This window comes from Rhinolophus sinicus, linkage group LG16, assembly GCF_036562045.2.
Source record: "Rhinolophus sinicus isolate RSC01 linkage group LG16, ASM3656204v1, whole genome shotgun sequence".
NCBI classification, from domain to species: Eukaryota; Metazoa; Chordata; class Mammalia; order Chiroptera; family Rhinolophidae; genus Rhinolophus; species Rhinolophus sinicus.
In genome coordinates this window covers 16,190,615-16,202,156 of record NC_133765.1, presented here as the reverse complement: position 1 = coordinate 16,202,156, position 11,542 = coordinate 16,190,615, and positions in this window count along the sequence as shown.

Sequence of the window (11,542 nt, the reverse complement as noted above, 5' to 3'; positions counted from 1 at the left end):
GGCTGCTGGGGTTGAGAACATAGGCTCAAAGTCAGCCAAGAGGGACAGATGCCCAGCTGGGCCCAGGGAGGGCAAGGCGGTGACTGAGGGGGGTGAAGGTTGGCAGTGTGGTGGCTCCGGACACACTGTTGTTATACCCCCGCCCCAGCATCACCACTCGTTACACTGCTGCTCCTGACCCCTCACCCCTAGCTACCTCTATCTCACCATCTCCCCCAAGCTTTGACCAGCATACTGGGGAGACCAGGATGGTCACATTGACCAGACCTTTTGTGGGGACCTTCTTCCCCCTGCCTCGTGAGCTCTCCAGGCATCCCAAACCCCAACCTTTAGGAACCCTCTGTGTGGGTGCCTCACAGAGGAGGGGCACCTCTTGTACTTTCAGCAGCCAGTTCCTGCTCCTTGTTGCCCTGTGGGCCAGATACTGTGGCCTGGAGGCAAGGCAGGACCCAGGCGGAGAAGCCCCCCAGGATGATCCAGGTGGCCACCTGGGGGAGAACTGCTGGGACCCCTTGAAACTCCCCTGCCCGACATACACTCTCTCCCCACCCCCTCGGGCCTGCAGCATGCCAGCTCCCAGGGCAGGCGCCACAAAAGGGAACCGCGGCTGCTGGAACCTCCGTTGCCATGGGGACAGGGACCACAGGACCCACATCTGGTAGCGATTGAGGAGGAAAAATTATGAGTCGTGGAAAACGCAAATATTTTTTGTAGCACAGAGCACAAAGGAGCGGGAGGAATGTGGGACTGGAGCAGGCCTGAGCCCGGCCGCGTTCCAAATAGGGATGCAGCACACAACACACAGACAGAATTACACACATGCACAGCCGGATGCACAGAAACCCTCAGAGAGACATTCACCCACAGCACAAAACATGGCACCGAACCCACAGAAACATCGACACTGACACACTTACTGCAACACATACCCTACACTAATAACCAGACCCAAAGAAACACTCCCTGTCCAACACAAACACACTCTCCCACACACAGAAACACACCCTGCAACTCCACACATATGCACTGAAAGAACCACAGAAACACCGGGAGCGATATGCACTGCAACAAATATACACGTACAGCCAGCCCACAGGAACACAGACACTCACACTTCAAGACACATACAGTCCAGCTGAACAGAAGAAAAGACTCACTCCACAATCAACACTATGTACCACCACATACAGGCACACCGAGACAGAAACTCCCTGCTACACACACACACACACACACACACACACACACACAGAGCCAAGTTACAGAAGTATCGAGAGATACAGACCCTGCAACACACGCAGCCCAGACCTACAAAAGCACTGAGAGGGACTCACTCTGCAATCACAGATACCTTCCACCAGAGACATCCAGATGGACACATGCTGAGACACATATGCACATACCACCAGACAAACAGAAACTCGGTGACACACACACAACCTGCAACATACATACACTGTATCAGATCCATAGAAACATCAAGACACATGCCTAATAAACACATACACATCACCTGACAGAGAAACATGGACACAGACACACCAAGAAACACACACATCCCACAGCAAACAGAAACATGGGGACAGATAGCCAGCCTGCAACAGCCATACATATCCCACCAGGCCTGACTAAATGCCGCGCTAGGCCCTCACCCTGAAACACACACACACACACACACACACACACACTCCAGTAGAAACACAAATACGAATTCTGCACGCACCCTGCACACACGCAGGAGCACCTCCAGATACACAGAGCACTGAGAAAGACACACACAGTAGATACACACACACACAATCCACCAAGCATGCAGAAGAATCAAGACAGGCTGACGATATTGACATTTTTCTGAGCCCCATGCTCAGGAGAAGCAGCGCTGACTGAGAAACTCCCCTCCCCCATTCTTCTGTGCTCTGAGAAATGGCTGATCCAAAAAAAACGCTTTTCAGTCACTCTTGCCATAGCCTGAATAAAATCATTTCCCGAAGTGTCTGCTACATTTCCCCCACGGTTCTGGGCCCCCCACTTGGCATGGATTGGACCTTGCCTTCGGGTCCCTGTTCACTCCTTCCAGGTAGTGGGCCTCTTGGAGCCCGCTGTGCCACTCCTGACTGGCAATCCGGGCCCCATGGAGAGTCCTACTCTGGGCCTGTTCTCTGGGCTCTTGTCCACTGGTACACAGTAAGAATTTGATTTTGATTCTTTTTGAGGATTTGTTGATTTCTGGTACCGTGTTTCCCCGAAAATAAGACCGGGTCTTATATTAATTATTGCTCCAAAAGACTCATTAGGGCTTATGTTCAAGGGATGTCATCCTGAAAAATCATGCTAGGGTTTATTTTCCGGTTAGGTCTTATTTTCGGGGAAACACGGTACTGGATCCTTTTGGTTTTGTGGTCTGACCATTCATTTGGTCTTGTCTCTGTTGGTCTTTTCTGTTTGTCTATTTGTCTGTTTTGAGCTTAAATCAATTAAAAGTTTGTACATGCAGGGAAGATGATTTGGAGATTTGGCCCATCGATGGAAAGAGTTGTGCCTGTCACAAAGGTTTCCTTAAGATTGGTTGGAGAGGCTGTAATATACACATGTAAGCGAGCCACTGCTGTGACATACCCAACAGTTGGGACGCTTTGGTAAGGCTCACCCAGACACTTGAAATGGCTCCTAAGAGGGCAGTGGTGTACGGGATGGGGTTAGGAGAGCCGAGGTCTGAGAGCATAGAGCCAGACTCAAAAGACAGGTGAGGTTCGGGTCCACGAAGAGGAAGAGGAGGGCAAGTGAGAGAGGAAGTCTAGGTGGAGGAGACATCTGGTGGGGTACAGCGGGGCGTGGGCTGGGGATGTTTGCACCTGGCATCACCATTGGTGAGGTCATCGCTGAATGAGTTCAGCCACAGGGCTGAGGTCACTTGATAGGAAGTTGATTAGTTTTACAATATGTGGAAGCAACCCAAGTGTCTGTTGACCAGAATATAGTATATCCATATAATGGAATATTAATCAGCCTTAAAAAGGAAGGAAATTCTGACACATGCTACAACATAAATGAACCTTGAGGACATTATGCTAAATGAAATAAGCCAGTCATAAATAGACAAATATTGTATGAGTTCACTTATAGGAGATCCTTGAAGTCGTCAGAATCATACAGATAGAAAGTAGGATGGTGGTTGTTAAGGGATGTGGGGAGGGGAGAATGGGGAGCTGTTGTTTACTAGGTATAGAGTTTCTGTTTTGTAAGATGACAATAGTTATGGAGGTAGATGGTTGTGATGGCTACACAACATGAATGCTGTACATTTAAAAATGGTCAAGATGGTAAATTTTATGTAATATGTATTTTAACACACAAAAAAGGGAGGGGGGAAGAAGTTGTTTAGAGGGGGGTCAAGGGCCACGTTAAGTTTGTAATGACCTTGGTTGGCGAGTCACGGAAATGTATACTGTAGTTGAGTAGTGACAGTGAGGGGTGCAGGGGCAATGGAGGAGGCTACTGTTGTGGATTTGGTTATTGCAAAAGTGCCTGTTGTATATATAGCTCCATGTGAGACATCCCAGTGGCTTTTTTCCCACTTCAAATTAAATTTTTAATATTCACCTATTTGTGAAAGCGAATATTCAGGTATTAACAAAAAAGCCAATTGATATGCCTGAGAGCATTAGTGATAGTTCTCCACTGATTAGATTTAACGGTAATTTCTTGCAATTACGGAACTTTTAGTTATGAAATCAAGGATGTTAGAAATTATTTTGAATCAGTCATTCAGCTTTTTTTAAAAGATTTTATTGGGGAAGGGGAACAGGACTTTATTGGGGAACAGTGTGTACTTCCAGGACTTTTTTTTTTTTTCCCAAGTCAAGTTGTTGTCCTTTCAGTCTTAGTTGTGGAGGGCGCAGCTCAGCTCCAGGTCCAGTTGCCATTGCTGGTTGCAGGGGGCGCAGCCCACCATCCCTTGCGGGAGTCAAGGAAGTGAACCGGCAACCTTGTGGTTGAGAGGACACACTCCAGCCAACTGAGCCATCCGGGAGGCAGCTCAGCTCAAGGTGCCGTGTTCAATCTTAGTTGCAGGGGGCTGAGCCCACCATGCCTTGCCGGACTTGAGGAATTGAACTGTCAACCTTGTGGTTGAGAGCCCACTGGCCCATGTGGGAATCAAACTGGCAGCCTTCAGAGTTAGGAGCATGGCGCTCTAACTGCCTGAGCCACCGTACCGGCCCCCTCACTCAGTTTTTTAGCCTCCCAAGACCAAGGTCAAAACTAAGTGATAGAATATGTTTTAACAGGAAGACAAAGCACAAATTTTAGTCCTTTAGTTTTTGTTATACCATAACAGATTAAAGCTCATATTTTCTTCGTAAATTTTTTGGAGTTTTTTTCTTTTCCACCTTGGTTTACTTTATTAAAAAAATAGACTTTATTTTTCACTTTATTTTTTATTTTTCAATTGTAATTGACATTCAATTTTATTTTATATTGGTTTCAGATGTACAGTGCAGTAGTTAGACATTTATATAATTTATGAAGTGATCCCCCTGATAAGTCTAGGACCCACTTGGCACTATATATATTTATTACAATATTATTGGCTGTATTCCCCATACCACACCTTACATCCCTGTGACTATTTTGTAAGTACCATTTGTACTTTTTTATCCCCTCACCTTTTTCACCTAGCCCCCCAACCCTCTTCTCATTTGGTAACCATCAGTTTGTTCTTTGTATCTCTGAGTCTGTGTCTGTTTTTTTTCTTTGTTTGTTTATTTTGTTCTTTAGATTCCACATATAAGTGAGATCATGTGGTATTTGTCTCTCTCTGTCTGACTTATTTCACTTAGCGTAATACCCTCCAGGTCCATCCATGTTGTCATATAGACTTTATTTTTTAGAGGAGTTTTAGGTTCACAGCAAAACTAACAGAAGGTACACAGTTCCCATATACTCCCTGTCCCCAAGGCCTCCCCACCATCAACATCCCCCACCAAGTGGGACATTTGTTACAATTGACGAACCTACAGTGACATGATAATTATCCAAAGTCCATAGTTTACATCAGTGTTCACTCTTGGTGGTACAAATTCTATGGGTTTGGACAAGTGTGTAATGACATATGTCCACCATTACAGTATCTTACAGAGTATTTTTACTGCCCTAAAAATCCTCTCTGCTCTATTCATCCCTCTCTCCCTCCCTCCCTGCTAAGCCCTGGCAACCACTGATCTTTTTACTGTCTCCATAGTTTTGCCTTTTCCAGAATGTCATGTAGTTGGAATTGTGCAATTTGTAGTCTTTTTATATTGGCTTCTTTCACTTAGTAATATGCGCATCGGCTTTCTCCATGTCTTCATGGCTTGATAGCTCATTTCTTTTTAGCACTGAATAATATTCCATTGTCTGGATGTACCACAGTTTACATTCATCTATTGAAAGGACATCTTGGTTGCTTCCAGTGGCTATTTATTAATGGTCTGACACGCATTTTGAAAGGTGAGTTGTGAGCATAGGTCGAGACCTAACAGTGGCTGCCTTCTGTGTGGTGGACTCCCTAGTGAATTTAGAATAGCCATTGGCTCAGATGGTTGGAGTGCTGCGCTACTAACGCGGGGTCACTGGTTCAATTCTCATACAGGCCAGTGAGCTGCGCCCTCTAGAGCTAAGATTGTGAACAACAGCTCTCCCTGGAGCTGGGCTGCTGTGAGCAGCCGGAGATTGGCGTAAATTGTAAGCTGCTGTGAGCGACCAGAGGCCAGCGTGAGTGGCCGGCAGCCGGCCAGAGCTGCCGTGAGCTGCTGTGAGCGTCCAACCACCGATAGGCGACCAACTGCCTCAGCCAGGGGGAGCGCAAGGCTCATAATACCAGCATGGGCCAGGGAGCTGTGTCCTACACAGCTAGACGGAGAAACAACGGCTTGAACCGGAGTTGGAGGGGGAGGGGAGGCAGAAGAAGGGGGGAAAGCCATTAAAGACTGCCTTCAACACTGCAAAATATTTTGCCCACCAAGGGAAATGGAACAATGGTGCCATCTAGTGGTTGGCTGTGGCAGCATAGTGAAAAGCCCAAATAAGTGTGGGAGACAGCACAGCTGAACTACAGCTCTTCTGTTGCCAGGTGGGGCCCACCTGGTTCAATGCGGTGTCCCAGGCCCAGATTATTCCCCAAAGGAGGCATAACCAGGTGAGAAAAGCCAGAAGGCTGAGCGATATCATCTGTCTGAGACACTGGCGGGACCCTGATCTACATGGGCGCAGTGTGAACCAGTTGCTATGTAAGCACTTCACTGAGGCACAAGGCCCTGAACCTTATATGGAATGATAGCCCATTCCTCCTCCATGCTCTGTAAAAGCCACCGCTGAATCTGCCCTCAGGGTCCTGCCGGCACAGGAGTGAGCTACCCACGGGCAATCAAGTAATGAAGTGTTGTGTCCCTTTAAAAGTGAATGTGGTGGAGGGCGGCCGGATGGCTCAGTTGGTCAGAGAGTGAGCTCTCAGCAGCAAGGTTGCCGGTTCAACTCCCACATGGGATGGTGGGCTGAGCTCCCTGTAACTAAAGATTGAAAACTACGACTGGACTTGGAGCTGGGCTGCGCCCTCCACAATTTGATTGAAGGACAACAACTTGGAGCTGAAGGGCCCTGGAGAAACACACTGTTCCCCAATATCCCCCCCCTCAAAAAAAAGTAAGGCAATCTAAAAATTAATTGTAAAAAAAGTGAATGTGGTCGGCCATAGGAAGGAAGGAAATTCTGACACACTATGACATGGATGAACCTAGAGGACATTATGCAAAATGAAAGAAGCCAGACACAAAAGGGGAAAACTCATGATAGACAGTAGAATGGAGGTTGCTTGGGAGTGAGGGGAACGGGGAGTTAGTGTTTAATGGGCACAGAGTTTTAGTTTTGCAAGATAAAAAGATCTGGAACCATAGGGGTGATGGCTACACAATGATGTGAATATACTTATGCTGCTGAATCGTACACTTGATAACAGGGGTTAGAGGTTGAATCAATCGTCAGTGGCCAATGATTTAATCAATCGTGCTTAGGTAATAAAACATCCATAAAAACCCAAAAAGACAGGTTCAGAGAGCTTCCGGGTTGGTGCACACCTGGAGGTGCTGGGAGAGTGGTGGACCTGGAGACACCACAGAAGCTCTGTGCCCTTTTCCCATACCTTGCTCTATGCATCTCTTCCATCTGACCAGTCCCACATTATATCTTTTTTATTTTTTTTAAGATTTTTTATTGGGGAAGGGGAACAGGACTTTATTGGGGTACAGTGTGCACTTCCAGGACTTTTGTTTTTTTTTCCAAGTCAAGTTGTTGTCCCCTCAATCACAGCTGTGGTCCAGCCCCAGGTCCAGTCGCCGCCGCCAGTTGCAGGGGACACAGCCCACCATCCCCTGCGGGACTCGAGGAATCAAACCGGCAACCTTGTGGTCGAGAGCCCACTGGCCCATGCGGGAATCGAATCGGCAGCCCTCAGAGCCAGGAGCACGGAGCTCCAACCGCCTGAGCCACCGTGCCGGCCCCTCATTATATCCTTTTATAATAAACTGATGATCTAGTAAGTAAACTGTTTCTCTGAGTTCTGTGAGCTGCTCTAGCAAATTAATCCAACCCAAGGAGGACATCAAGGGAACCTCCAATCTGTAGCCAGATGGTTAGAAACACAGGTAACAACCTGGGCTACAACTGGCAGCTGAAGTGGGGGCAGGGAGGGGGGATGGCAGTCTTGTAGGACTGAGTCCTTAACCTGTGGGATCTGAAACTATCTCCAGGCAGATAATATCAGAATTGAGTTCATTACTTAGTGGTGTTGGAAAAAACATACAGTGGGCTGATGTCTCATCAATGACTGAAATATGCCATTTCTCACTTATTGAGGCTGAATTTGTTTAAATATAAATATAAAGAACCATATGCAAAAACCTATAGTGAGAATGAGAAGGCCTTAGAAGAGTATACATAGCCACTCACCCAGGGCATCAGGGACAGCCAGGAGAACAACTGGTGGGTATTCTGGGCATTTGCTCAAACATCTGAGTGACGTTATTAACAACTTTAATCTGTTGTCTCATCTGCAGGTGCACTGAACAAATATGCCTGCCTTGCTTACCCAGGTAAAGCAAGAAGTGCCCCTAAGGAGCAAACCCCCCTAAGATGGTTATAGATAGTCTAATACTGGGTGAGTGTCAGCCACCATGGCTGTCAGAAAGCACTGACTCTCTTAGGGTTTCAGTGGACACAGAAGTTTTAATTTTATTTGGATATTATTTTTGACACTTCCTGAGTGGCATCAATAATTTTATTTTATTGTCTGGCCTTCTGACCCCTAAGGCAGCACCAGTGACCCCTGATTTGGTCAGTAGAATAAGGGCAATTGGCAAGAGTGGAGCAAGCTGGGTATATGGGAGCAAGATTGGCATGAGTTATTTAAGGACAGAAACCCAAAGGTTTTATTAGGCTCTAAATACAGAGGCTGCAAGTCAAAATAAGAGGGGAGGCCTGAGGAAAACGGATCAATCAGTGAAACAGAGGGGGAGTTTAGGGGCATAAAACCAATAACCTCTTGAGGGCTATCATCTTCAATTTAGACTTTGCATTTTTTTATTGGGGAATATTGGAGGACAGTGTGTTTCTCCAGGGCCCATCAGCAACAAGTTATTGTCCTTCAATCTAGTTGTGGAGGGCGCAGCTCAGCTCCAAGTCCAGTCGCTGTTTTCAATCTTAGTTGCAGGGGGTGCAGCCCACCATCCCAGTCAGGAATTGAATCGTCAACCTTGTTGTTGAGAGCTCTGGCTCTAACCAGCTGAGCCATCCGGCCACCCCTCGGGAAACTCAGCGGCAGCTCGTTGTCTTCAATCTAGTTGTGGAGGGTGCAGCTCACTGGCGCATGTGGGAATCGAACCAGCAACCCTGTTGTTAAGAGCTCCTGCTGACCAACTGAGCCATCAGTCCACCCCTAGACTTAGCACCCCTAGAAACACATTAGTAATGTTTCCAGTGAGCGTTTTGATCAGGACATAACAGGGGACCACCCTGAAGAGTTGAGATTAGCACCAAAAATACCCCAAAAAGTTTATATAAATCTAAAAGATCTATATGAGGAAAATAATTACAAAACTCTGGTGAAAGAGATCAAAAAAGAACTAAATAAACGGAGAGCTATTCCATGTTCATGGACAGGAAGATTCAATATTGTCAGGATGTCAGTTCCACCTAAATTGATCTGTAGATTCAATGCAATCCCAATCAAAATCTCAGCAAGTTACTTTGTGTATATCGAGAAATTGATTCTAAAGCTTATATAGAGAGGCACAAACCCCAGAATAGCCAGCACAACACTGAAGGACAACAAAGTCAGAGCAGTGACACTGCCATACTTCAAGACTTACTACAAAGCTACAGTAATCAAGGCAGTACAGTATTGGCCAAGGAATAGACAAATAAGTCAATGGGACAGATTAGAGAGCTTGGAAATAGACCCACATAAATATGGTTAACTGATATTTGACAGAGAAACAATGGCAATACAATGGAGCAAAGATAGTCTTTTCAACAAATGGTGCTGGAACAACTGGGCATCCACATGCAAGAAAACATCTAGACACAGACCTTACACCCTTCACAAAAAATAACTTAAGATGGATCTCAGACCTAAATGTAAAACTCAAAACTATAAAAGTCCGAAAAGATAACATAAAAGAAAACTTAAATGACCTTGGGTATGGTGATGTCTTTTTATTATTTATTTATTTTTTAACTTTTTAAAATTTATTTTAAGTGTGTTTTTCCAGGATCCATCAGCTCCAAGTGGTTGTTTCAATCTAATTGTGGAGGGCACAGCTCACAATGGCCCATGTGGTGATTGATCCAGCAACCTTGTTGTTAAGAGCACCATGCTCTACCCAGCTAACTGGTCACCCCTGGTGATGTTTTGTTTTTTTTTTAAATACAACACCAATGGCACTCTCGGTGAGAGAAAGAATTGATAAGCTGGACTCCATTAAAATTAAATATGCCTGCTGTGCAAAAGGCATTGTCAAGAGAATGAGAAGACAAGCCACAGATTAGGAGAAAATACTTATAAAAGACACATCTGATAAAGGGCTGTTGTTCCAAAGATATAATGAACTCTTAAAACTCAAAAATAAGGAAACAGGGGCAGATGGGTGGCTCAGTTGGTTAGAGTGCGAGCTCAGGGCAAGCGGGCTGCCAGTTCAATTCCCACATGGGCCAGTGAGCTGCGCCCTCAGCAACTAGAATGAAGTCAATGAGCTGCCGCTCAGCTCCCGGGTGGCCACATGGCTCAGTCTGTTGTAGCGCGGGCTCTCAACCACAAGGTTGCTTGTTCGATTCCCGCAAGGGATGGTGGGCTGCGCCCCCTGCGACTAACAACAGTGACTGGACCTGGAGCTGAGCTGCGCCCTCCACAACTAAGATTGAAAGGACAATTTGACTTGGATGGAGGTGATGAGTCCTGGGAAAAACACACTACTGTTCCCCAATAAAAAGTCCTGGAAACACACTGTTCCCCAATAAAGTCCTGTTTCCCTTCCCCAATAAAACCTTAAAATAAATAAGGAAACAAATAATTATTATTAACCACAATGTCACAATCAGGGGTGAATTGAAATAGAGTCTGATTTAATTTTTGTTATTTGACCACTGACAGTGGTCAAGTCCCTCCTTCCTTCTGTCCCACTTCAGGGCCAGCTGATACAAGGAGCTCCTGTTCCCTCGTGTGGCACCTGTGGAACTTCAAACCTGAGACCCTAGCCCTCACTTGAGAACTTGACTTAGACCCACCCCAGGCCAGTATGAAGGTTCAATGCACACTCAGCAGGAGCCCTTATGCCAACCTGCTCTCCCCACATTAGTCACACAGAGTCCCTTGTGTGACTAATAAGCATCTTTCAAATATTCCTGTTTTGTGGACTGTCATCAGCCTTGACAGCTGACCTATTAAATTGGAAGCAAGTCCATCACATCACACTTTTATGGCGTGATCACAAAACAATTGCCAAACAGTCAGGATGGTGTAGGCTGGGGCTGCCATCTTCTGAGATCTTCTCTTGCTCTTAGTCACGGAGCACAAACCCTGGTTCGTGGTGAGTGGACTGTTCTCAGCTTCCTGGATGTGCTTACCCTGTGCGTTGTGCTGAGCTGTGGTCTACTTGCCAGTTCCCACTGAGCCTTTGCTATGGATTTATGACCTGAGTCACTTTGGGGGAAGAGTAAAATTTCGAGCCCCCCTTATCAGCATAAGGGGTCAGGGGAAGGTCTCTCTTTCTGTGAGCGTTGCTTGTGTGTCTCAACCAATGACCTCCATTCTATAGGACACTCAGGGGAAAACTGATAACCCTGTGCAACACGGACCATTTGGTGGTGGCTGTGTGAGACCACCAGTCATTGGGTGATGTGCTGAGAGAGCCACACTCCGAAGAACAGACGGCTCATTGGGACCCTCCGAGGCCTAAATGCCTTTGCAGCTGCTACCACGCTCATGCCTCTGCTGTATCGAGATCCTGATTTGCAG